The 27,525-nt window shown below is 35.6% G+C and overlaps 1 long non-coding RNA gene across 3 annotated transcripts; it reads right to left on the bottom strand.

The window, feature by feature from the left end:
• Positions 1–16,016: 16,016 nt before the first annotated feature.
• On the bottom strand, positions 16,017–23,520 carry LOC105051148 (uncharacterized). Of its 3 annotated transcripts, none has more exons than XR_833158.4 (6): positions 23,164–23,520; positions 21,162–21,292; positions 20,899–21,066; positions 19,594–19,659; positions 19,333–19,431; positions 16,017–16,292 (listed from the first exon to the last, which is right to left on the bottom strand). It is a non-coding gene; the product is annotated as an uncharacterized lncRNA (long non-coding RNA). The 3 variants fall into 3 exon arrangements; XR_012134516.1 differs by having other exon boundaries at positions 20,899–21,069; XR_002165493.3 differs by having other exon boundaries at positions 20,899–21,292.
• Between the last annotated feature and the right edge of the window lie 4,005 nt (positions 23,521–27,525).

Here is a 27,525-nt window from a genome sequence, read left to right on the forward strand (position 1 = left end):
TTGATTTCTTACCAAGCTTGAGTCGAAATTTGTAATGGTTATAACAGCCCTACATAAGGAGTCCCATCGATTTTGTTCTTAATACAAACCTCATATTCTTTCATCTTTTTCTCCACCTTTTGTTTCATTCCGGGCCAATGAAATAATTACTTGATCCTCCTGTATGTATGGTTCATCCCAAATTGTCCCCCCGAAGATGATGCATGCATCAATTCTAAGAGCACCCCTTGCTTATAGAAATAATCAGATTGTGATTCAGGTTTAATGAGTACCTCTGCTATGATTTGTTGGGTTTGCTGGTCCCCTTTATAATTGTTGGCAATCTCAATACTCCAAGTAGGTACTACTGCTATGATAGCTTGCATGTTTCTTTCTCCAAATCTCCATCTAGATAAGGCATCCGCAGTAAGATTTTGTTTTACTTTCTTATATTGTATTGTATAATCTGACCCCATGAGTTTCAACATCCCTTTTTGCTGAGTGGCAGTGGTAATCTTCTGCTCTAGTAAGTATTTGAGGCTCTGATGGTCGGTGTTGATGATGAAAGGTCTGGACTAATGTAATGCGTCCATTTAGACACTGCCAGTAGGATGGCTAAGAATTCGTTTTCATTTTTGATAGTCTTAGGTGCCTTTCACTTAATCCCTTGCTAAGGTATGCTATTTGTCTTCCTTGTTGTGTGAGTACTGCTCCAATCTCATATCCACCAACATCCACTTTTAGGATAAAGAGTAAGGAATAGTTGGGCATTGCTAGGACTAGGGCTATTGACATTACTTCCTTCAATCTTTCAAATGCCTCTTGAGCTCTCACTCCAATGAAAATTATCGTTCTTGAAAAGTTCAGTTAGGGGTTTGCTGATGGCCGCATATCCTTTAATAAATCTTCTGTAAGACCTTGCGAGTCCCAAGAATTCTCTCAATTCTTTGAGTGTAGCTGGGGTAGGCCACTTTTTCATTGCTACCATCTTATTTGGACCAATGGCTACTCCTCTTGAAATAATGTCATATTCCACCTACTACTGCCCAAAGAAGTACTTGGACCTTTTGGCATATAATTGGTTCCTCCTCAATAAGGTTAGTACCTCTTTAAGGTGTTCCACATGTTCCTCCCATATTTGATTGTACACAAGAATGTTATCAAAAAAACCTAACACAAATTTTCTGAGATAGGTAGAGAAAACCTCATTCATGATGGCTTGGAATGTCACAGGTGCATTGGTTAGCCTAAAGGGCATAATCAAGAACTCATAATGCTCCATATGAGTTCTAAATGCCATCTTATGCACATCTTCTGGACTCATCCTCACTTGGTGGTATCCAGATCTCAGGTCTATCTTAGAAAAATATTGCGATCCTTAAAGTTCATCTAAGAGATCATCGATTAAAGGAATAGGATATTTGTCCTTCACAATTGCCTTGTTAAGTCATTTATAATCCACACAGAATCTTCAACTATTGTCCTTTTTTCTCACTAAGAGCACTGGTGAGGCATAAGGGCTGGTACTGGGCTGGATGATTAGACTTGAGCATTTCTTATATCTGCCTCTCTATCTCATCTTTTTGCTCAAAGGTGAACCCGTAAGGTCTAATATTGACAGGGTTGGTTCCTGGCAATAGTGGTATTCTGTGATTTTAAGGTTTGCTAGGTGGCAAACCTTTAGATTCTTAGAACACGTCTGAGTACTGCTCCAGCTCCTCATTCACTAAAGAAGGTATCTCCACTTTGACCTTGTCTCTCTCAGAGTTCACCAATTGCCCAATGACACAGCAATTGTCTTTCAATCCAGCCTTGTACCATTATGTGGCAGTAACTATTTAGAGTTTAGTCTTGATAAAATTCAATTTCGACCCCTCTATTATTCTCTTAAGAGTCATCTGCCTCCCATCCTTACTAAAGGTTACATAATTATCTTAATAGTCAAATGTTACCTTCCCGTATGTCCTCAACCATTCTATTTTTAGAATTATAATTAATCCATCCAGCCTAATCACTCTTAAATCAGTCTTATATAGCTCTCCTTGCATAGTCTACTGGAAGTTAGCACATTTTAATTTGCTCAGGACTTTGTGTCTGTTGGCCATCGTCACTATAAGTGGGATTGCTGGAGTAAGAGTAGCCTTCACTTCTTTGACCACCTGAAAGTTTATGAAATTATGGGTGCTGTCAATATCAATCAGAATGATTACCGTCTTGTTACCAGCTTCTTCTTGGATCTTAATAGTATCATGCTGATTCTGTCCCACTAAGGCATAGACTGCAGTCCCCAACTCATTCTCCTCTTCTTCCCCCATCAAGGTCTCCCCTTCTACTTCTTCCTCATGTAATAGGTGCTCATTAAAAGACTCATCTGTTTCTACTGCAACATTAATGGAATGTGCTGATTTCTATGAACACTGGTGGCCGAAATGGTATTTCTCCCCACATCTAAAGCAAAAATCGATTGTCCTTCTTTATTCCCATTGCTGCTTACTGACTCCTTGAGGCAAGTTTGGGTTTTTGGTAATTAAAGACTTAATACCTTCTCTTTGTACAATTGATCTAGGAGTATGGTAGCCTGTTGATTGTGTTAAGGTTGTTCTATTGGTCATCTTACTCTTTTTCCACAAAACTGATAGTACTTGCTCATAGAGCTTGACTTGTTCATATACTTCTTCTAATATTGTTAGATGAGATAGGTCAATAAATGAAACTAACTCTTTCTTTAGTCCGCTTATGTAGCTTTCTATAAAGTACTGTTCGGTGAGAGCGAGGTTGTAATATAACATTCTAGCCCACAGGTCCTTAAATTTTTCTGATATTTCTCCACAGTTTCCATTTGCACCAACTTGTTGAATTATCTGACTAACTGTTTCATGCTGTTGCTATTAAATCTCTGATAGACCACCTCTACTAACTCTTCCCAATTTAAATTTGGTTTGTCAATAAAGTAACCTTCTTTCCATTGATGTTCCTTCCCTATGAAATACATTGTGGCTATCTCCACCAAGTGGGGAATAGGTATCTTATATATTCTTAAGTACTGCTTACATTTACTGCTCCATTCTCTAGGTTCCTCTCTCCTAAAGGTTGGAAAATCAAGTTTCAGATATGGTACATGAAAATTGGTTCTGCATTGGGTTTCCTCCATTCTGTCAAATGGTCCATGTGGAGTGGATAACAACCCTTTGCCTTTGTCTTCAATTGATATTGCTGAAGTACTAGCATCAGGATGTTCATATGTATTTATTTTTTCTTCTCTTATGATTATGAGAGTACTGTGTGCAAAAAATTGATTAATAGAATGAGTTACTGATGGCTAGGGAGAGAATAACTTCAGTAATTGCTCATGTCTACAAGTCTGTTCCTGCATCATATTTCATGCTTTTTTGCTGCTTCAATCTGCAATACTTCATATCTTTGTTTTTTTTCTTGTTGCATTTCATCCAACTGTCTCACTAGAATTCCTATTTTAACATTATATTCCCCTGTAACTTGTTGCAATCTCTTTTCCATCTGATTGTGGAATTCGATGGTAAGCATCTGTATTTTTTCTTTTAAGATTTTAAGGTTTTCACTAATGTCTTTCAACCTGGTTTCCTTTGCCACACTTTCAATCCTGGTAAGCTATCGTTGGTTATCTCAAGATCTTATTGACTCAAACTACTTTATGCTCAGTCAAATTTTAGTGTTTTCTAGATCTGATTTATTTATGCATATATTCTATGATTTTAGCCTCTTTATATGGGTTGCAGTTACTTATTTATAGTGCAATTTTATCTGATTGGTACATACACCTTCTTTAAATTGGATTCTCTGGATTTCAATTTTGTAAATTGCATATGTCCCTCATCACCCGTGTCTTTATTGTCACCTTACTCTTGATAAGATATATAGAGCATCTATTTCAGCTGTGCAATGGCTTTTCATTAAATATCAACATATTTGCGCTTTCTTTAGCCCAAAGGATGTTTTAACTGATGGAAAATGTGTCTGCTCTTCATACTCCTCTATAATTATACTAAGGTATTCTGTTTGGCACCTTACTTGTCTCCCATCCGATGTACCATATGACTCCGATACTGATGGGAGCTGGCATCTCTTTGCTCCAATTCAAAAGGAGTGACAGGTATTGTTTGCCATATTTTGCAAAGAGAACATATCTCGCATGGTTTTTATTGTATATAGGGATCCTGTTGCTATTATTTAATCTCAAATGACTTGTCACTACACCTGGACACTGATGAAAACCACAATGTTGATTGCCAGAATATTTTTACCTCATGGACCACAAAATCAGGATATATCTTGCATAGTGTTTGCTGTTTACAAGGATCCTACTATTGTTAGAGCTGTCAATTTGGATTGAGTCCATCGGATTGGCCCATCCCATCATGTAAATGAGGTGGATTGGGTTCATATTTTAGCAACCCATGTAGAAGTGGGTCAAATGACCCGTCCCATTTGGATTGGCGGGTTGGGGCGGGCTGGCCCACCTATTTTGTTTAATAAAAAAAAATATTATCAAATCTCCTTATGGCCTTGACTCTTGTTCAGTTATCCATTTATTTTATTTAGTAAAAAAAATTATCAACTCTCAAAAGATCGTAGAAGGGACGTGGAGTGGAGAGAGAAGGGTTAATAGTTTTTTTTTGGAGGGGGAGAATTTTGGTGGAGTGGCCCGTTTAACCCGCAGCCCATGATGGGTTGGATCGGGTTGAAGTTTTTCTAACCTGCCAGTTAAACATATTAGCCCACCTCGCGTCGCTTAGAGGAGGGTCAGGATGAGTCGGGGTAGGTCAGGACAGGTCGGTCCATCTTGACAGCTCTAGTTATTATTATTATTTTATCCCAAATGATGTGTCTCTGCAACTGATTACCAATGGAAATGGGCTGTCAATTTATTTATCTTACATATCTGTGCCTTTAAATTGCAATGAGCTTTATTTCTCAAATGATGTTTCATAGATCATTGTAACCGATGGGAAGGATCCCTTTAGTGTTGATTGCCAGGAGATCTCTATGTTGTAGATCACAATAACACTAATTATACTTATTCTAATCGCAACTGTGATTGGTTGGAGCCTTGCTTTGCAATCAACCTTGATCTTTTTTGGAGTTTCTGACTTCATTACTATTGTTTCATACTTTAAGTTGGCTTCATCAGCACATATCTCCACATCCATTTTGTCTGCAGTGCACCTACATCCTCTGCATCTTACCTTTGTTCATATTCATGCATATTTGATCCTTTGTAGCTTTGTTACCTTATCACCTATTTTGTATATTTTTATCTTCTATTTTTTATTTTGCTATTTTGGATTTGAACTCTTAGAAGGTATCTTGCAAGCTGGGCGGCTTTTTGGGCTTGATAATAATATTAATGATGTTGATCAGTTCTACCATAAAAAAAAAAGTTATTGGGGGGCGGGCTGGGAGGCCTCTATTGACGAGGAGGCAGATTTTCCATTGGATAATGGGACATCTGTCAATGAGGGACCCATGCCTCTATTCCTGAGCCCAAGCAGCCACATGATAGTATGAGGCATAGATTGGGGATCGTTTTGAGGGTTGTGCTATGGTACTCCTTAAATATATTTTAATAAAAATTAAAGAGCATTTTGACTATTGGTTATTTGAGGTTAATTAAGGGACTTTCATCCCAATAGGTTACCAACCGATAACCCTTAGAATTTTTTATTAATTTTTTTGTGTGACTTCCCTCACCATTCTCCGATCCCCTTGGCTCCCATTTCCCTTCGCCGCCCCCTCCCCTCCCTCCCCAGCATTTTCGTGCTGGCGGCCTTCCCATGTCGGTGGCCTCCCTGTGCCAGCAGCATTGCCGGACCCTCCTCTCTCCCACTGTGTTCGGGTGTCTTTGACCCCCGGACCCTTGCCTATTCCCTCCCCGTACCGTAGCCTCTCTATAAGGGCAACACTGGCCGCCCCCTCCTCTTGCCAGTCGCTCCTATAACATCCCTGTACTTTAATGATGAATGTCACAGTCAATGTTATCCTGATCAAAGGTATTCCAGGTACAGTGAAGAGAAAAGAAGAGTTTGGATTGATAGCAAAGAGGAAGAAAGAAGATTTGGGGGTGTGAATTTAGATAGTTCAGAGAGAAGAGGGAGAGATCTGGGAGAGAGAGAGAGAAATTTGAGAGAAAAATAACCATTCATTACTTGCCTTCTATTTTTTCTATTACAGCTTATTTATACTTAACTATTCAGTTGAAATTATAAGGAAATTTACATGAAATGCATAATGAGATATATGGGCATTTGGATGGTTTGTTCATCTATTGGACTAGCCTTCCTGTGCTCAACCTGGGCTGGTTGGATGCTTCTTTGTCGGCTGGATCTGGACTGCTCTCGTCACTTCATAGTAGATTGAAAAGATAGATTGGATTTGATCTTGCCCACCACCCGTTTATCCGACTGATATTTAAGTGATCTAGAGTACTTTAGATCCTATTTTTGACTTTCCTCTCTTCTTCTCCTTCCCTGTGCAAACCCTAGCCACCACTTAGGGTTGAAGCTCCTTCGCTTGTCTCAGTTTTGTACTCCAGAAGGTCAAAGATACTCTTTCCTGTTCTCTTCTCCGGCGCTACTTCTCAGAGATAAGTTTCTTTCATTGTTTGTTTATCTACTTTCTACCACTTCTACTATTAAAGTTGTCTCTTTTATTACATCAGGGTTACATCCCCTCCTACTCCAATAAATCCTTGTCCTCAAGGATCAAACTAAGAAAACTGGCCCTTGAGGACCCAATAATCCTCTTAAGTGGCTTCTTCCTCACTGAGATTACTTTATTTGACGAGGACTTGGGTAACTGCTCTGTTCCCTCGGCAAACCATTCTACGGTCCAAAATCTTCTCGGACTGGGCTAAAAGCTATCCATCTTCCCCAGTGAGAGGTACTGTCGGTGAGGCTTGCTGTGAATTTTGAATCCCTCACTTTAATAGGGATATATGAAAGACAAGATGTATTTGGGATCCTTCAGGAAGTTGAAGCCAATGAGCCATAGATCCGATCCTTTCTAATATCTTGAAGGGGTCGTAATATTGTGAGGTAAGTTTGAGATTCTTGTGGACTACCACTGTACTTTGTCGATACGGCTAGAGCTTAAGGTATACTATATCTCCTTTCTTGTACTCTTTGTCCACTCTTCTCTTGTCTGCATTTTGTTTTATGCAGTTTTGAGCCTTTTTGAGTTTGTCCCTTAGCATTTGTATCATTTTGCTCCTTTCCTTGTTTCAGTCTTCTACTGTAGTATGTATGCCCATTCCTAGGTTGACCATCGGATACATCGGGGGTGGATGATCATATAAGGCCTGATAGGGTGTCATCCCGAAGGAGAAGTGGTAGTTGGTGTTGTACCACCATTCAGTTAGGGATATCTATTTGAGCCATTTGTGGGGACTCTGGAGGCACAGGTAGTGCAAGTAAGTCTCCAGACATCGATTCACTACTTCAGTTTGCCCATCTGTTTGTAGGTGATAGGCAGTGCTTTAGTGTAACTTGACCTTCATTAATTTGAACAAATTTTTTCATGCTTGACCGGTGAATATCTTATCCCTACTAATATAATTCCTTGAGGCATCCCATGCAACTTATACACAGTATCCAGGAAGGCCCTTGCTACATCTTGTGCCGAGTAGAGATGAGTTAGGGGAATGAAATGTACATATTTGGTGAGTCGATCTACTATCACTAGTATAGTATCCTTCCCTTCAGATTTGGGCAGAGCCTCTATGAAGTCTATATTGATTTCTTACCAAGCTTGAGTCAGAATTTGTAATGGTTATAGCAGCCATACATAAGGAGTCCCATCGATTTTGTTCTTAATACAAATCTCATATTCTTTCACCTTTTCCTCCACCTTTTGTTTCATTTCGGGCCAATAAAATAATTACTTGATCCTCTTATAAGCATGGTTCATTCCAAATTGTCCCCTCGAAGATGATGCATGCATCAATTCTAAAAGTTTCTGTCTTAATTTTCCTGTACTTCCAATATAAATTCTCCTTTTGAATTTGAGCACCCCTTGCTTATAGAAATAATCGGGTTGTGATTCAAATTTAATGAGTACCTCTACTATGATCTGTTGGGTTTGCTGGTCCCCTTTATAACTGTTGGCAATCTCAATACTCCAAGTAGGTACTATTGCAATGATAACTTGCATGTTTTCTTCTTCAAATCTCCATCTAGATAAGGCATCCGTAGCAAGATTTTGTTTCACTTTCTTATATTGTATTGTATAATCTGACCCTATGAGTTTCAACATTCCTTTTTGCTAAGTGGCAGTGGTAATCTTCTGCTCTAGTAAGTATTTGAGGCTCTGATGGTCGGTGTTGATGATGAAAGGTCTAGGACTAATGTAATGCTTCCATTTAGACACTGCCAGTAGGATGGCTAAGAATTTTTTTTCATTTTTGATAGTCTCCTGTGCCTTTCACTTAATCCCTTGTTAAGGTATGCTATTTGTCTTCTTGTTGCGTGAGTGCTGCTCCAATCCCATATCCACCGGCATCCACTTTTAGGGTAAAGAGTAAGGAATAGTTGGGCATTGCTAGGACTGGGGCTATTGACATTACTTTCTTCAGTCTTTCAAATGCCTCTAGAGCTATCTCACTCCATTAAAAATTATCGTTCTTGAAAAGTTCAATTAGAGGTTTACTGATGGCCCCATATCCTTTAATAAATCTTCTGTAATACCCTGCGAGTCCCAAGAATCCTCTCAATTCTTTGAGTTTAGCTAGGGTAGGCCACTTTTTTATTGCTACCACCTTATCTGGACTAGTGGCTACTCCTCTTGAAATAATGTCATATTCCACCTGTTGCTGTCCGAAAAAGTACTTGGATATTTTGGCATATAATTGGTTCCTCCTCAATAAGGTTAGTACCTCTTTGAGGTGTTTCACATGCTCCTTCAATATTTGGCTGTACACAAGAATGTCATCAAAGAAAACTAATACAAATTTTTTGAGATAGGTAGAGAAAACCTCATTCATGATGGCTTGGAATGTCACAGGTGCATTGATTAGCCTAAAGGGCATAACCAAGAACTTATAATGCTCCATATGAGTTCTAAATGCCATCTTATGCACATCTTCTGGACTCATCCTCACTTGGTGTATCCAGATCTCTGGTCTATCTTAGAAAAATATTGCAACCCTTAAAGTTCATCCAAGAAATCATCGATTAAAGGAATAGGATATTTGTCCTTCACAGTTGCCTTGTTAAGTTATCTATAATCCACACAGAACCTTCAACTATTATCCTTTTTTCTCACTAAGAGCACTGGTGCGGCATAAGGGCTGGTACTGGACTGGATGATTGTAGACTTGAGCATTTCTTGTTTCTGCCTCTCTATCTCATCTTGTTGCTCAAAAGTGAACCTGTAAGGTCTAATATTGATAGGGTTGGTTCCTGGCAATAGTGATATTTTATGATTTTAAGGTCTGCTAGGTGGCAAATTTTAGATTCTTGAAATACGTCTGAGTACTGCTCCAGCACCTCATTCACTAAAGAAGGTATCTTCGCTTCGGCCTTGTCTCTCTCAAAGTTCACCAGCTGCCCAATGACACAGCAATTGTCCTTTAATCCAGCCTTGTACCATTATGTAGCAGTAACTGTTTGGAGTTTAGTCTTGGTAAACTTCAATTTCGATCCCTCTATTATTCTCTTAAAAGTCATCTGCCTCCCATCCTTAATAAAGATTACAGAATTATCTTAATAGTCAAATGTTATCTTTCCATATGTCTTCAACCAGTCTATTTTTAGAATTATACTTGATCCATCCAGCCTAATCACTCTTAAATCAGCCTTATATGGCTCTCCTTGCATGGTCCACTGGAAGTTAGCACATTTTAATTTGCTCAGAATTTTGTGTCTATTGGCCATAGTCACTATAAGTGGGATTGCTAGAGTAAGAGTAGCCTTTACTTCTTTGACCACTTGAAAGTCTATGAAACTATGGGTGCTGTCAATATCAATCAGAATGATTACCGTCTTGTTACCAGCTTCTTCTTGGATCTTAATAGTATCATGCTGATTCTGTCCCACTAAGGTATAGATTGCAGTCCCCAACTCATTCTCCTCTTCTTCCCCCATCAAGGTCTACCCTTCTACTTCTTCCTTATGCAATAGGTGCTCATTAAAAACCTTATCTGCTTCTATTGTAACATTAATGGAATGTGCTGATTTCTATGAACATTGATGGCCGAAATGATATTTCTCCCCACATCTAAAGCAAAAACTGACTGTCCTTCTTTGTTCCCATTGCTGCTTACTGACTCCTTGAGGCAAGTTTGGGTTTTTGATAATTAAAGATTAATACCTTCTCTTTGTACCACTGATCTAGGAGTATGGTAGCCAGTTGATTGTGTTAAGGTTGTTCTATTGGTCATTTTATTTTTTTTCTACATAACTGACAGTACTTGCTCATGGAGCTTGACTTGTTCATATACTTCTTCTAATATTGTTGGATGAGATAGGTCAATAAATGAAACTAACTCTTCTTTTTAGTCCACTTATGTAGCTTTCTATAAAGTACTGTTCAGTTAGAGCTAGGTTGTAATATAACATTCTGGCCTTTAGATCCTTAAATTTTTTTTGATATTTCTCCACAGTTTTCATTTGCACCAACTTGTTGAATTTTCTGACTAACTGTTTCATGCTGTTGCTATTAAATCTCTGATAGACCACCTCTACTAACTCTTCCCAGTTCAGATTTGGTTTGTCAATAAAGTAACCTTCTTTCCACCAATGTTCCTTCCATATGAAATGCATTGTGGCTATCTCCACCTAGTGGAGAATAGGTATCTTATATATTCTGAAGTACTGCTCACATTTACTACTTCATTCTCTGAGTTTCTCTCTACTAAAGGTTGGAAAATCAAGTTTCGAGTAAAGTATGTGAAAATTGGTTCTGCATTGGGTTTCCTCCATTCTGTCAAATGGCCCATGTGGAGTGGGTAACAACCCTTTGCCTTTGTCTTCAATTGATATTGCTGAAGTACTAGCACTAGGATGTTCATATGTATTTATTTTTCCTTCTCTTATGATTATGAGAGTATTGTGTGCAGGAAATTGATTAATAGAATGAGTTACTAATGGCTAGGGAGAGAACAACTTCAGTAATTGCTCATATCCGCAAGTCTGTTCCTGCATCATAATTTCATGCTTCTTTGCTGCTTCAATCTGTAATGCTCTATATCTTTATTTTTTTTCTTGTTGCATTTCATCCAACTATCTCCTAGAATTCTCATTTTAACATTATATTCCCTTGTAACCTGTTGCAATCTCTCTTCCATCTGGTTGTGGCATTCGGTGGTAAGCATCTGCATTTTTTCTTTTAAGATTTTAAGATTTTCACTAATGTCTTTCAATTTGGTTCCCTCCACCATACTTTCTTCTACTAATTTAGATTGACTGTGGTATTTGAATCTGTTTCTGTGTTTCACCCCTATTTTGAGTTCTTTTGAAATTATTTTGAGTAATTTTTACAAACATTTATTGAGTGCTTCTCATGTATACTCCTAGCAACGACAATTAATCTACCAAGGTGGTCGATGATAATCCTTTGAGGTCAGATTATTGTTCCTAACTAATGGAGCAGTAATCATCCTCCCATTTTTTGGTACAGTTTTAAGATATATTATTATTTCTATCTACTGTGAATGAAATTCATGCTCAGACTTAATACCTGTTGCCGATCTGCATAACTTGAAGAATCTATGAATTGTGGTGTCCATGCCCTCAGATCTAAGAATCCCAACACTCTGATACGAAATTATTAACATCTCTGTACTCTGATGATGAATGTCATAGCCAATGTACCCTGATCAAAGGTATTTCAGGTATAGTGAAGAAAAAGAAAGAGTTTGGATTGAGAGCAGAGAGGAAGAAAGAAGGTTTGGGGGTGTAAATTTAGATAGTTCAGAGAGAAGAGGGAGAGATCTTGGAGGTAGATCTGGGAGAGAGGGAGAGAGCTAGAAATTTAGAAGAGAAATAACCATTCATTACTTGCCTTCTTTTATCCCTATTATAGCTTATTTATACTCAGCTGTTCAGCTGAAATTACAAGAAAATTTATATAAAATGCATAATCAGATATATGGGTATTTGGATGGTTTGTTCGTCCGTTGGACTGGCCTTTCTGTGCTCAACTTAGGCTGGTTGGATGCTTCTCTGTCGGCTGGACCTGGGTTACTCTCACTGCTTCATAGCGGGTTGGAAAGGCAGATCGGGTTTGGTCTCACCCACCACCCATTTATTCGATTGATATTTAAATGATCTAGAGTACTCTAGATCATGTTCTTGACTTTTCTCTCTTCTTCTCCTTTCCTATGCAAACACTAGCCGTCACTTAGGGCTGAAGCTCCTTCGCTTGCCTTAGTTTTGTACTCCAGAAGGTCAAGGATATTTTTTTCCGTTCCTTTCTCCGGCATCACTTCACAGAGATAAGCCTCTTTCATTTTTTGTTTAACTACTTTCTATCACTTCTACTACTAAAGTTGCCTCTTTTATTGCATTAGGTATTACATCCCCTCCTTATGCGAGCAGGAGTTACCCTTCTTTTTGGGACCCCCTCCCTTCACCACCCCCCTCCTCTCATCTGCAGGGTCCACATATCAGTGGTGTCCCCATGCTGACAGCATCACCGCCCCCTCTTCTTGTCTGGCATGTTCGATCGTCTTCCACCTCAGGATCGTCGCCCGCTATGTTTCTGTACCCACGGCATCCCCATGTCGCGACCTCCCTGTGATGGCACCGTCGCCCCCCGTTCCTCTCATCTGGAGCATTCGGTTATGAATCTCCCTACTCTAACTGGCATTGCAGTAGTTTTGCTTCTGGATTCTTCCACCCCCTTGAGTAAGTGAACTGTTTGGTGAGTTGGATTCAGGTAACGATGATTTATGATCTACATATTTTGTGATCTTTTTTTTTATCATTCATTTTAAGATAATTCTGCACGTCTTGCGATCTTTCTTTTATCACTCATTTTAAGATAATTTTGCATGTTTTGTGATTTTTTTTTTTACCATTCAATGTAGGTGAATTTACCATATCAATTTATGGAAAGCAATTTTGTGTTGAAAAGCAAGATGCCTATGATGAAGTTAACAAAGATTTAACTCAGTATGATTCTATTAATCCACAATATGTTACATTTGAAGATGTTATCTTAGTGACCTTTTCATTAGAAGAGCAAGGTTATCAATTTTTCAATACATATGCCAAGTATCATGGGTTTAGCATTAGAAAAAATAAAGTATTACATGATTCGAAATCCAATGTCATAATCTAAAGATGTTTTGTTTGCTCAAGGAAAGGATTAAGAGACGAGAAGCATATGGATATAATAGAAAGAGAAAGAAAAGAATAGGCTCTTACTTGATGCAAGTGTCCTGCACAACTGATAATTCATCTGGATTGAAATATAGAAAAGTGGTTTGTTCTTGATTTTAATGAAGAACATAATCATCAGTTAGCCGAAATAGATGAAGTTCTATTTCTTAGATTACATCGTAACATTGATGATGCTAAAAAGATAAAAATTTCTAGCTTAGCAGCTGTGGGTATTTATCTAAATAAAATTTTAAATTTTATAGAGAATAAAGAAGGTGGATATGAGTATCTTAGTTTCATAGCAAAGGATCTTTATAATTTTCAATACCAAAATATTAAAAAAAGATTCTTCAAGGAGATGCCGAGGAGACAATAAATTATATAAAGATATGTAATAAAGATGCTCAAAATTTTTTTATAATTATGAAACAGGTTGTGAAGGTCATTTGATCAATTTATTTTAGTGTGATACTTAATCTCGTCTTGATTACAATGTATTTGAAGATGTACTCATATTCGACGGTACATATCATACTAATCGTTATTCTATATCTTTTATTCTTTTTGTTGGAATAAACTATCATTGTAAAACTATAATTTTTGAATGTAAAGTTGTTTCTAATGAGACTGTTGAAAGTTATAAGTAGTTATTATCAATATTTTTGAAAGTAATGTATCAAAATCATTCCAAGTCTGCCATTACAGATGGTGACCGTGTAATGTTAAAGCAATCAAGAGCATATTTCTAAATACTGTTCATCGCTTATATAGTTGGCATATGTTGAGAAAGTTGCCTGATCATATTAAAAATCTCACTATTTTATCTGATATTAGAAGTCTAATGTTTGACAGATGTAGTCCATATGAATTTGAGAGTAAATGGAATGAAATTGTTGTGAAGTATGAGATCAGTGAAGATCATGAATACATGAAGATACTATACAAAATAAAAAAATATTGGGCTACAGTTTATCTCCAAGGATAAGTTTTTTTGGATATACAAGTATGCAATGAAGTGAGAGTCTGAACTCTAATCTTTACAGATATTTTGATCGAAAGATATATTTAAAAGATCTCATTGATCATTATGAACTATGTGTATTAAGGTTGCCTCAAAATGAGACTCATGATGATTGTAGAGCATCATAATTATTTTTTTTTTTATTGTATAGATCTAATAAAATTAGAAATGGATGTGGCAAATATATACATCTTTGCAGTATTTAAGCATCTATAAAAAAATTTTTAAAGATAAGATACTATGTCATTACCAATGTTGTAAATTCATCTCCTTCATTGGCCTTCATTATAGCAAAAGATGATGAAATTATAGCTAAGGTTGATTGCATATTTGATGATGGTATTGAAAAAATTACATGCAGTTGCTTGAAATTACAAATAGAGGGGATACTTTGTAGCCATATTTTTGTTGTTTTGAATCATTTAGGATACACAAAGATTTCTTTATGCTGCATATGGTCTCGTTGGATAAAAAATGCTAAAATAGAAATCCCATCAAATAGGTATTCAGGCATATACCATATATCCCAGCAATCGATTAGATATCAGCATTTGATAAGAATTGAAAATTAGATATTTTATGAAGCATCCAAGTCTGAAGAGCTCTATGATAAAATATTAGCAATAATAGATAATCAATGAAAGCATCTAAGAATTTGTAATAATCATCAGGTTGTAAGTTTTTATACTGAAGATCATCTCGATGGAGATAATATTACTTCTAATAAGATCCTTGATCCTTTTCCTGTGAGTAGCAAAGGAGCACCGAAAAAGTACTTGAAGTCTCATTTTGAAATACGGAAGTATCGATGTAGATATTACAAGAAATACGATCATATAATACGTAGCTATCCAGAGATAATATATCGCCCAATCACTTACTAATATAGTCAACTTTTATGTTATGGTCCTACCGCCACTGCTCAATAGACTGGTTGGCATGACTTCTTTATTTCTTTGTTAAAAACCACATGCCATTAGATGCATCAGATTTATGGGTAAGAGAATTTTATTCTAACTAATGGTGCGTCTTTTACTATTAAATTACATATTTTGAGATCACAAGTAAGTTAGAATAATGCAAAACTTTGCTTCAAAGATCAGATCAAAATATGGTATGTACAAGCAAAACCTAATGAACATGTATATAAAATAATGTTATGATCATTGTTAAAAAAATTGGTAGGAATCCACCATATATTTTAAACAGTAAATGAAATGAAGACAGGTCATCTAAGAAAAACCTCAAATGGCCAAAAATCTGATGATAAAAAGGAGAGAATTTCCTCAAAAATGCAAAATAGGAGGAAAAAAGAATCAAAGCAAGGAAAAGGCCTCGGACCACCAAGCGTATTAATAACCATCAGCTAAATCTAGATCCACACACAAATCAAAAAAATATTGTTGCAAACTTTACCCATTTAGTATTTTGACCCACCTATGATTTAGCTACATGTCCTAATGTATGATCGAGAAAACTTTATATTCAAATCCTCAGAACAACTAAAATTTACAACTAAAAAAATTACATAAGAAATTTACAACTGAAAAAATTATACCATAAAGCAAGAGCTCCAAGTCATAATAATTTCAGCCTCTGATTTTTCCATCCAAAAACTTATCAAAAAGCTAATCTTTCATTACATAAAACCTTCTCAAATGTCATACATGACGAATAGATTTATACATTGTTCGAGGTAATATTTTGAAAGATTATACATATAAAATATGCTATCCACATAGAATGCATGTAACCAAAATTAGTATTACCAACATTAATAAGAAAACGAGACATGCATTGCATTTACAACAAGCAAGAAGAAGCCACTTTCTATAATTAAGGTTGTGCCTGCTTTGATCTTGTCATATTACACCATCTGAACGAACAATCTTTGATCTTTCATAATGATCTAATCAAACAAAACTTCCAGCATGGTTCTACAAAATTTAAATCATCACAATGTCAGTAGATGAATAATTCGAAGCCTATTTGTAAGGAAAAAAAAATTCTTGCCAATCAGGGCAATGATAGAAGTAATGCCCATAAGTTGCTTGCTTTTTAGAAACATAAAGCTTCATCACACCCTTTCCACAAAGACAAAGAGGTCATTCATTTTATTTGTTATTGCACTCCTATGATAGGTATAAAAATTATGATTTGGATAGTTTAAACTGCATCTATCAACTAATTATTGCATACTTTACAAAACCTAAAAATGCTCAAAATTTTTGGCTAGGCTGATGGAACAATACTACTGTACAACTGATTATTTCTAAACCATTTTTCAGAAACTCAAAATAAACACTACAGAAACATGTAAAGAAATTGAGAACATACACTATAGAAACTCAAAACAAACATGTTGTTGGGACCAATATTTCAGATCTACTAGGAATAAAATAAGTAAACTATTTTCCAAACCACCAAAAATGGGCAACTTGAGTAAACCAGATACGTGGAGGAGAAGAAGATGGCTCACCGTGAGGAGAAGAGGCAGGGGGTTAGGGCACGCATGGAGACTTCAAAGGGGCACCTGGAGGCAGCGGGTGAGGGGATAGATGCGACGACACCACCAATGCGAGCGATGGGGATGGGGTCGGTGAGAGCGGAGGAGGGGATAGGTGCGATGACACCATCGATCATGAGGTGCAAGGAAGCACTTGAGAAGCGAAGGTGGGAGGCAAGGAGGTTAGGGCATGCATGGAGAAAGGAGGGGAGTGCTTGTTTGATTGGTGTAAGAGAGCACCTGGAGTCAAAATAAAGGGATGGGCTAAAAATTATGACGGCCACTTTAGGTGCCTAAATTTTTGAGGATTAATTTCAAGAGCTCTCTATGTAGTATCACTAATTAAATTTTGATTTGAATCCAATTGATTTCATCAAGCTGAAAATGGCTCAATCATGGTTTGGATCCAAGTCATGTTGGAACCCAAATCAAGGTTGGACAACTAAACTCATGCCGGAACCCAAGTGTAGGTCGATGTTAGTCTGATTGCACTCTTGCAACCAATGACATCTATCAATTGAACCCAAATCAATTGACGGATGATTTACTTGATCGGACCCATGCTTGATTGAACCCAAATCAATTGAGCCCAAATCAATTGAACCCAAATCAATTGGCAGATGGTTGTAGCTCTATCCACTTGATTGCACCCTAGGATCAATGATATCTATCCACTTGAATTGTGACTATCCACTTGATCAGACCACTAAACCCATGCTTTTACAACATGTCATCGGTGATGTCTATCCACTTAATCGGACTGCTAAATCCATACTTTGAGTCCAAATTAGTCTCGATCCGATCCCGACCCTGATTGTGACTATCCACTTGATTGTATCTGGGACCAATGATACTTAGCCACTTGAATTATGACTATCCACTTGATTGGACCACTAAATCCATGCTTCAGAATACATCATCGATGATGTCTATCCACTTGAACAGACCGCTAAACCCATACTTCGAGCTCAAATCAGACTTTGATCCTACCCTGACACTGATTGTGACTATCCACTTGATTGCACCCTATGACCAATGATACCTATCCACTTGAATTGTGGCTATCCACTTGATCAGACCACTAAATTCATACTTCACAACACATCACCGATAATGCCTATCCACTTGATCGGACCGCTAAACCCATACTTCGAACCCAAATCAGACTCGATCCACTCCGGCACTGATTGTGACTATCCATTTGATTGCACCCTGGGACCAATGATACCTATCAACTTGAATTGTGACTATCCACTTGATCGGACCACTAAACCCATATACATACAACACATCACTGATGATGCCTATCCACTTGATTGGACCGCAAAACCCATGCTCCGAACTCAAATCAGGTTCAATCCCACCCCAGCACTGATTTCAATGATATCCATCCACTTGAATTATGACTATCCATTCTTATTAACTCATTCCATTTTAGTGCCAGATTTATGTGTTCATCTTATTATCAAAGAGTTCGTTCATTCTCCATTTGTCATAAACACAAAAATTATGAATTGATAGTTTAAATTGCATCTATCAACTAATTATACTGCAGACCTACAGATTATTCTAAAACCTAAGGATGCTCAAAATTTTTGGCGGGCTGATGGAACAATATTGCAGACCTACGATAACACATATGCTGAGAACTGCAAGTTGAGTTCTGGGATACCACACATGATATTATTCTGAATAGGTACAAAAATTGAGAACATACACTATAGAAACTCAAAACAAACATACTGCTGGGACCAATATTTCAGAGCTATTAGGAACAAATTGAGTAAATCATTTTTCAAACCATTTTCAGAGTTGCTGGGACCAATATTTTAGAGCTACAATGATGTTTTAAGTGGTACATACAATGAGCTAGAACATAAATTTCTTGTGCCAAAATAGATTTCTGATGGACAAAACAAAACCAAATACAAGACCTATAGAAAATTGCTTTCTTTTCAGCAAAAACAGAAACACAGAGAAAGCTCTGTCATATTATATAGCATATCCACTAAAATAAATATTCTAGCTGACAAGATAAAATAAAGCCAGTATCATGTCAAAATTCTATTTGAGAAGCACAGCTGTCATCATTGTTGACCAATTGAAGTACGTCATTTTTGATCTAGTCTTGTTTGTTGAACTTCAATAAAATCAATTCAGCTAGTATACGGATTCGAAGATATGGAATATCATCCTATTATCATTATATCAGCACGTGTTAAAGTATTGGCATGTATAGTCACACGCATTGATAATGTTAGTTAGTGTATTGCTACTTGTGAGAATGAAAGCATCAAACATGTGCCATTCCAATAGAGCATGTGCATCAAGGAAAATACATCATATGCAGACCTACACCAAGTGAAACCCATATATGAATTGCAAACTTAAAAAAAATATTATGTATATATGCATAAGATATATTCAACACAAATATACCCATCTGTCTGCTTTGGGATAGAATCAATTACCTCAATAGGCTATGATGTAACATCCAAATCAGCCATTACAACCCCCAAATCATGTGAACATTTAACTGTGATATTCATATAATATTGTATGCCTAGCCGCTGCATTGATACCATGATAATGTTAATCAAGACTATCAAATTCATGAATTATAACTATCTTAATATACAATATGTTGCAGCAAGTATGAAACTTATCTAGTTATGAAGCATGCTTGGATACTTGATGGAGGCCCAATCTAGAGAGTTCAGAATTTGAAATACCTTCTTGCGTACATGCATCACAACCAGCCACCAATGGTCACTCGTGTTATTCATGGGGAACAGGACCTACAGACATGCAAATATATTCACACTTCAAAAATAGATAGACTTCCAAAAAAAATATTTACTATATCTGAATTTATCCATTATGTTTCTGTCCATGCAAATCTCTGAACTTTACAATCAGATAAATTTAGAGTATCCTCTCTACTTTCATCCAATTTAGATAGCACTCGAAATATATGCACACTTTTGATACAAACATTTTGGTTGTCAAAATTCGAGGAATGCTGCTGTTGGAGCCCTAACATCCTTACATACACATTCATGACCTGAATTACATGAAATTCATAATAATAATAATATAAATTATAGATAACAAGTATAAATATAATAATAAAAATATACATTATCATTCAATCATATAATCTTGGCTAGACAGGATTTTTACTCTGCAGTGACTTCAATATCATCTATAGAGACTATTATCTTCTCAATGGACGATACATAAAATTTTATATATCTAAGAGAGGCTCTTTCAAGTGATGAAAGTTTTACTTTAGTCATTAGAGTATCTAAGCTTAAACCAACTTGCACACTGTCAAGTATCTTGATAGGCTCGTTGGGCATTTCTTCTTTGACTATTGATGTTTTTAACATACTACTTGCTGGTGTAATGTAATTGAGTTTTCTTCAATATTTTTGTCCACTTTCTTTTCCTACACTGTTTGGATTTTACTATCTAGGGAGATTTTACGTATGAACTAGGCTTCTTTTGGTATCTTGCCTTTACTCCTTGAGCTAGAGTAGATAACAAAGTTCTAGGAGTTGTATGAGAGGATATTTTTCTCTTTCTCTTTTTCTTAAATGAAATCGATGTTACTACCAGCATGGAAGTAGTCTTATGGCATGTCAAAGAAATATCATGCTGTAACTCTAAATCTTCCTACATAATTGGTATATTATTCATGGGTTGAATTTGCACCTTGTCATCTAGCCTCTTCAATATCTTTTATGAAAAAATAAATTGAATCCATGTAGATATTATTATTCATATTGCAAAAATGGTTTCATCACATGATTTAATAATTGAGATATTAAAAGTTTTATGGTGCCTGAAATATTTCTTGCATTAGTGAGATCCCTTGATCAACTTTGCTCTCTAAACAATGTTGTTGTTGTTCAAGCGATAACAAACACCGTGAAAAGAGAAGAATCACTTCTTGTCAATATAACGAGCATAAGTATTTCTCATTCCATCTATTAATGAAGATCACAATAAGAGATAAATTTAATTGTAAATACCTCTAAAAACTGATTGTGGCCTTGCACTTGACCTTTCTCTGTACCCTCATAAATTTTAGAAGGAGCTTTCTCCACACCCTCACAATTTTCAGAAGGCTACTTCTTACTAGTGGCTTGGCACTTTAAATCTTACGGTGACTCATTTGATCCAAACATTATATGCTTCTCCTGCTATATAAAATATTATTAGTTTGACAAACATAATGAATGTTCAAACTCATAAAAATTTATTTTGATATTATTTGGGGATCCATAACATTCACCATCATACTTGCCCATCTCCTCCCTATACACAGCAGCTCTTCTCTTTTAGGGAGACTCAACAGTATTATCACCTCCTCATTGCCCCGTTCATGCTTTATCTCATACTCTTCTTTATGTCTATAATGCTCCTCTGTCCAGTAACCCATGAGAGGATGTGCAGGAGAAATAATGACGGATCCAGATAGAGAAACCCAAGTGTGCTCACAGTATCAGAATTACATATAGAATATTTCAAGCCAAATAATTAAGTGAAATAAATTAAAAATAAAAATAAGATTATTTGAACATTATATAAAAATTCAAATCTGAAGAAATGCAAAGCATCCTTGTAAATGTTTTGCCTTTCCAAACTATACCTTTGAAATATTTGAAATGAAAAAATCTAAGATGAATTTTTCCCAACTATATGTACGAATATAGTTGACATCTTCAACTACATTTAAGTAGGAAATAGGAATATCAGTCCTTGTGCTTGGGGCAAGAAAAACTCCTATTACTAAAAGCATGAACCTTCTTTTAAAATGTTCATCTCTGTCATTACTATTCTTGATACACGGAACCAAGTAATTTATAGTGATCTTTTTTGTGCCACCTACAGCATACATGTCCATTAGAACTTAATTGGATTTGTGCTTTTGACTCAATATCTCCTCTCCTTTATCATTCAACCCTCCTATGCAATGTAAATCCCATTCTGTCATAGGGATATCAATGTTGTTGAGCAAGATAGATCTTTTAATGGGATCACATCTTTTTAACAATCAAGCCAAAAGAACTCGATGGAGATTGATCGTCAGTAAATGTAATATACCACCAAATTCCATCTCTTTCACTGCATTCTTCTGCATACTATTTAAATTATCAATTACATTGGCCAATCATCTCGAAGAGCATCTTATATCGTTGCTAAATCAATATCTTGCATTGAACTTATATGTTGCATCGAACTCATTTCCTACGTAATTCATAAATAAACATATTCAACATAATACAAATAGAGAATTCAACAAATACACTTCAGTTACATGTCAAACAAATAACATTGATAATATTTTTCTTACATTTTTTGAGAAACCAAATACAAATTAGACAATTCCTTTGCCCTATCCCAGCACTAATACTATCAAGAACATGGGGCTGTGCTACATGTTCTTGTTTAGCTTCTCTAATGACCACGTCGGTAAACAAAGCAAATTAAAAGGCAACTGAGGTCAGATATTCCAACAAATAATTTCTAAAGCACCAAAAATATTGGCTGGCTAAAAGCTAAAATACTCCTACATTCTATCTGCTAGCATCTTGAACAAATTCTTTTATCGGACAACTCTAAAGAGAAGTAGATTTGACATATGAACTAATATGATGATTGGAAGTACAATTGACATATGAACTATAAACATTTTTTTTTTAGTGATGATGATAAGGGAGGCCAAGAAAGCAACTGCCTGGTTTTTATTATAAATCAGAAACTATTTACAGAGGAGGAGATATAGACAAAGAAGAAGAAAGGCAAAACATTACATCCAATTTTTCAGATAATCAGTAAAAACAATAGAAGATAAGAAAGCAGACAGGGGATGAAGATAATACTTTTAGATTGGTAATAGGTACATCAATAGAAAAAAAAAAAAAAAAAGCTTGCCAAACATGGTCAGTGCTGGGATGAAGATAATGCTTTCAGATTGGTAATGGGTTTCTCAACAAAAAGAAAAAGCTTGCCAAATATTGGTTTTTTGCCCTATCCATACAAGAGAAAATCGGAGAAAATAATCTTTAAACAATCTTAAAGTATCAGTGATGGGATGTTATGAAAAGATGTATTACATCCACTGCAATCATTTAAAGATTAATTGTATTTGTTGCAATCACCTATAACAAAACCACAACAGTGTTTGTTGCAATCATCTATAACAAAACCACAACAAACCCATACAAACAATTTCATAAACCGTAAATCACTAAACCAAATGAATTAAAAGAATTTCATAAGGGATCACTTACCATTTGATGAAAGACCTGAGAGAAAATGTGGGTCAGAAAGTGCCTTAGAATTTCGTCAAACAGGTGGTCAGCGAAAAATTAGAGATGGTATTTCTTGGATAATCGATCGATCGAAACAATGCCCAAATGGAGGGAAAGACGTCCTTTGGTAGGAAAGACCAATATGGCAATGATCCCATGAATCATGAATCAACGACATCATGGTTGCTGCCGTACGCCGCCAACGAGCACCAATGATAAGAGGACACATCATGGCTGCCACCTTCACGACCTTCGATGAGCACCAATGTCAGCTTGCCACGATCTAGAGCCTCTTCTTCAACACTTCTCGACAATAGAAGATGGAGATCGAGAATGAGGAAGTCTCCTTGAACAAGGAAGAAAGCAAGGTTCAAAATGCTCATTCTTTTCTAAAAAATTACTATTCCAACCATTCACCTTCCGATAAATTTGACCTTGGAAGTTGAAAAAATTACCTGCACCAGCCACGATCGTGACTGGCTATGGGAAACAATAGTTAACCCATCTGTGACCGTTGTTTCTTAATCCAATAGTCAAAATTCTCTAAAAATAAAAATATCAAAAATAACTTTTGAAGCACTATAGCATTTGCCTCGTTTAGATATATAGTGGAACATACGGCACTCAAGGCACAATTCTATTTTTTGACCTCATCTAATGGTAGATGAACAAATTGATGATATGATGGGCTGGTACAATTGGCATGTCAGCTATATTGCCAATAATGGACTATCATACTTGATGTCAACCATCAGAAAAGGATGACCCGTTGCAAAGGATGCTATTCAGCCATCTAAGTTTAAAAAACTGTCGTATAGAAAATCAAGTATGGAATATATCACTGCATCACACAAAATACACTAAAAATCATGATGTTAGTTAAAATATTATCAAAGTAGATGACCAACTTACAAAATCAAATTTATTAAAAATAAGCAGCTAATTAATGATTTATTTTGGTCAGTACAAAATATTTAAGTATGATACTAATGATTTTATATTATTGAAGTAGTTAATTTATTTTATAGGAAGCACAATAAGCTTGAACATTTAAAAAAGTAAAGAGAAGCTTAGAAGAATAAATCCTAAAATTGAAGAAGTATTTAAAGTATTTTGAAAGCTTTTGTAGTAGAAGAGTCAATCCTAAGTTAAACTATGACTCGACTCTCTCAAAAAAAATAAAGAGTGTATTTTTAAATATGATCTCAAGTTATCTTTTATTTCTCTCAAGTCGGCTCTAAGTTTATACGAGTCGGCTTCTACTTGATTTGAGTCCATTCGACTATAAATGACAACATAATGATTAGTTTTTCTATAAGCTTTTAATGGACAAATCTGACTTTCAATGGTCGGTTTGTTCTCTCCAATGACTAATACACTTTCTCTAACTAAATTTAGGTATATTTAAGACATAAAAGTAATTGGAGAAGTGATCTAAGAGTGGAAAATCAAAAGAAAATAGAGGAATGACTGACATCTTCCAAGAGTGCATTCAATTCTTTAAAAAAATAAGAGCATTCAAGAGTATTTATTGAGAGAGCTATTTTAAGTACATCAACAACAATCTTCAAAGAAGCCTCTTATTGATTGAAGGAAAGAAATTCAAGTTTCAACAAACAATCATCATCAATTTCAACTGAGCTTCAACGAGTTTTATTCTTCTTATACTCTTATTCTTTTTAATTTTTATTGTATATTTTATTTCTTTGCAAGTTTTTTCGGATAGCAACTAATGGGTTAGGCTTGTCTAAATCTGTAATTGGATATTGTATTGACTAAGTTTAGAGGTGATTTAGTTGGAAAGATTTTAATTGATTTTCTATGCAAAATCAATGGAGTTGATTGTGAACCCACTAAAATGATCGATTGGGTTGATCATAAGTCCAATTAAAATAACCATACCATAATCAAGAGAATTATAGCGAAATTCTCAAGTAGAGAGGCTTGAAGAGTGAATGTAGGTGTTAGATTTGACACCAAGCCACTATAAATTATTATATTTGCATTAGTTATTCTAGTTCTTATGTTATGCCTTGATTTATCATCTATTTTGCTATGTACTTTTTTATTGCTTCCACTGTATACTTATTTAGTTTACTTTAATTGAGCATATATTTGTTTTAAGATTGTATAAAATTTTTGAAAAAAATCTAATTTATCCTCCCTTTTTGGTTGTTATATCTAGACAATAATAATCCTCAAAAACTAATATATTTTCTGAAACCACCATGTCCTAGGCTCTTGGACTATTGTCACTCAACATCATCCACCTCCAACAACTTCCAACCAAATTACTACTATCCATAAGGAATGGTGGTGGTGTCCTACATTTGTGACTGAAGTTAACTACTATACATGGATGGCATAGAATCTTCCTTAGCTTAGGCCAATAGAGAAGATTTATCACCAGCATCATAAAACATAAGAGATCTCTCTCAATCCTCCCCATACAGAAAGTTTTGAATGTGCCTCTTAAGTGAATGAACAACCTTCACCATTCACATCCAACTCTTAGAGCACATCGGAGGTAAAGTGACACATTCCCAAACAATAAAAAAACTATGCTTATGCATTATAAACTAAGAGACATTGAAAGCTTATAGATGATGATATAATAACTCAAAGGAGAGTCAGGACCCATTCCTCTTGATCAAGCATAAAATCATCTACATGCCTCTTACTGCTACGAATCTGAACTTTTTTAGTGAGAGCAGGAAGTTGAGAATATAGGACTAGCATAGGGTTAGTGCACTAAAATGAAAACTCATAAGAACCCCTTGGTAGATGCTTCTTTCAAATTTCAAAATTTAAAATTACCTTCTTCCTACTGTTAATTTTCTCATAAGAACCTTTATAATATTTAGCCATATTCACTTCTCTCCAATTTCACTTTATTCTCTTGAAATATTGCCAAGCCTTCAAGGCTAGTTCAAAGGTCCATCATATCATTCTTGATTATTTCATACTTAAGATCATGAGGAGATGGCTTGAGTTTTTAATGGATATGATATCCTTCTAGTAAAAACAATATTTGAAGGTGCACCCCATTATCTTTTTCAATAAGCAATGACTTTTTGCCACTTTATATACTTGCACCTCCATTCAGATCTTACCAAAATATGAAGAAACAATCGAAGAAAGAGGACCATTGAAGTGGTATTTGTTAGAAGATTCCTTTTAATAAGAAAGTTTTTTTAAATAAAGAATCATTTAAATAATAGTTTCGATAAACTTGAGATTTATGTAAACTATATGATAAAGATAAGAGTTTTAAATTGACTTACCTAGGGCTTAGTTGGATTGATCCATAGAATTTAAAAAATAAAAATAAAAAAGAAACTTAGAAGGATGTGATCACTATCCTAAGATAAATTCTTGAGCCTCATGCTGGTGTTTATCAGGAACTTTATCCCAAGACAAGATTAGGATATCCTCGCTTGTGAAAGAATAATATCCTACAAGCCGATCGCATGAGTAATGCGATAGAATTTTTTTATAAATTTTCAACTCATGTAATGATAGTATTCATTTATAAATGAAATAAGATATTTTATGATTCATTATTTCAGTTGCATCTTATTATATATATTTAAAATTATGATGAATCCCATAGATTAGAAAAATAATTTTAGGAGATATAAATGGATTCATGCTTGTGAGACCTAAAATTCTAAAATCTAAATCTTAAACATTCTTGATCATAGGAGCATTGAGTTGAGGATCAATATTTTTGGATAAATTGGCATATCTTATATATGCTCAATGGAGATGGTGGCTGATTTGTCAACTCTCTTCCTCTCCTACAACTCTAGTTCTTAGGATAAGGACTTATTCTTTTAAGACAAGCTTACTCCTATTAGGACAAGGATTTAGGAGGTCTTAAAGAAGGAGATTAAAGCCTAAAGGAGGTTCTAAGAGGTCCAAACTTGGTTCTGAAGGAAGGTTTGATCGGTTGAAGGCTATTTGAGTTCTAAGGACTAGAACTATTGAAGCAAAGTTCTAGAAGGAGCATTATTCTTGGTGTACTTTTTATGTGGATCATCGTTGGAGGCATACACTTGTGTGCCTGTGAAAATCATTAGTATATACAGGTATTTTTTTTACCTTATTTATTTATTTTATGCTTTGATTACTATTATCAAAGAATTCTGGGCATTAGGATTTTGATGCACTAGAATATTTTTAATGAAAAATTTTAAACATCATTTCCTTCTACTGTGCACTGTAATTCTATAGTGCTATTAGAGCTTGCTTGATGAATACAATCAAAGAAAAGCATGTAGTTTTGATTTAAATTATGATTCACACCTGGCTCATTATGATTATGCATCATTGTGAAAT

The sequence above is a fragment of the Elaeis guineensis genome, chromosome 9, assembly GCF_000442705.2.
Source record: "Elaeis guineensis isolate ETL-2024a chromosome 9, EG11, whole genome shotgun sequence".
NCBI classification, from domain to species: Eukaryota; Viridiplantae; Streptophyta; class Magnoliopsida; order Arecales; family Arecaceae; genus Elaeis; species Elaeis guineensis.